This window comes from Teleopsis dalmanni, chromosome X (assembly GCF_002237135.1).
Source record: "Teleopsis dalmanni isolate 2A chromosome X, ASM223713v2, whole genome shotgun sequence".
Taxonomy (NCBI): Eukaryota; Metazoa; Arthropoda; class Insecta; order Diptera; family Diopsidae; genus Teleopsis; species Teleopsis dalmanni.
The window spans coordinates 29,259,893-29,261,737 of record NC_051848.1 but is presented as its reverse complement, the minus strand read 5'-3'; positions in this window follow the sequence as shown (position 1 = coordinate 29,261,737).

Sequence of the window (1,845 nt, the reverse complement as noted above, 5' to 3'; positions counted from 1 at the left end):
CGTGAAGTTTCTTTATTGGTCACTATTATTGAAGTGATGATTTTAGTTTCAAAAACAAAAAGAAGTCAGACGGAACAATACCAGGTAAGATAATGATTGAGCTAACAGCTTTGCTGAGTTTTATACCAAAAACTCTTAACTTTTTGTCATCGCAGATCAATCAAAAGTATAATTGTAAAAAGAGCAGAGAGATAGAAACACTAAATGAGAGATAAGACAGATGATAATCTCCGATGGTACAACAACACAATGCTAGTAACTTAAAGAAATTTAATATTATGGCGATATTCTTAACTTGCTTCTTTCAAATTCCGTTAAGCTTAAAATTAGTTAAGGCTTAAAGTAAGCTTCAACATAATTTCGAATTCAAAGACATCTCTAACATATTTGTCAAGGGAACTCAGTAAAGACATTAAATTGAATAACTTGTTTATAATAAAAAAAATAGTGCAATTTATAATGTGACATTGTGACAATGTGATAAAAAAAATTATTATTTAGTTGAAAAAAAAATAAAAAAAAAAAATAATTTAAAAATTGCTATTAACTAATAATTTCGCATATTTAACTATATGGTATTTAGTTGTTCAGTGGGGTCGGGCCATGACATAAAAATATTCTTGAAATGTCACCAAATGCAATAAAAAAATTATGGGCTCATAAAAGCGAAGAACGATAGGAACATAGTAAAAAAAAATTGAAAAAAAAACTTAGTGAGAACAAAAAAAAAAAATTATTTGAATATCGGATGATATGAAAGTTTGTTTGGAAAAGTGTAGCTAAGGTTATTTAAACGGCAATAAACATTTATAGGCAAATAATATAAATGATTAATGATAAAATTTAAATAATTTTTTTGTTGATGATAAGAAAAATTCTGTATTCATAAATGATTCCGATGGAAGGAAAATTAATTAGTTTCACTTATTATTAGATTTTCTTTAAAATGTAGCGACACAACCTATATAATGGTAAGTCTATATCACCTAACACTTACAGATCTCTCTAGCTATTTTGTTATACTTTTTTGATGGCACTTTGTTAATGTTTAGATACCTATATAATATGTATTTTGTTTTTATGTTTATGTTTGGATTTTACTCACACCTTAAAAGAAGAATGAATTACTTACTAGAAAAGCGAAACATAATAAAAATTTCTCTCAAGTTAGAATTCGAACTATGAACATTATTTTTTTTTAGCTCATAATCTTGAGCTTATTATAAGTTCGTTTAAAAATATTGTTTTTTTTAAGTTGTATTCAAAACAGCTTAAGATATCTTAAAGAAACCGAGTTTACTTTATAATGAGATCATTTTCAAAGTCTTACCAAAGTACTTTATTGAATTAACTTCAGTGCTTTGTTACTGTTATCTATCGGTTTATCTTTTACCACTCTTTTCCTTCTTATATATATTTGTTTTCTCTTTGTCCCTATTTATATTTCTCCTATTCATTCTCTCCTTCTCTCGCTTTCTACTTCCCTCTCTCTCGTCCTTTCTCACTAAACCTTCAGTTCCTCATTTATATCTGTCTCTTTTTTCACCCTCTATCTATTACTCTCTTCCCCGCCCTTTCTCTCTAACCCTTCTTCTCTCAATCACTTACTTCCATTCTAACCTTTACTTCCTTATCTATATCTTTCTCTTTCTTTCTATTTTTATAGGAGGTTTTTTCACCCTCTATCTATTACTCTCTTCCTCGCCCTTTCTCTCTAACCCTTCTTCTTTCAATCACTCACTTCCATGCTAACCTTTACTTCCTTATCTATATCTCTCTCTTTCTTTCTATTTTTATAGGAGGTAACTATTCTCGCACTTCCACTCTCTTTAATATTATATTTTG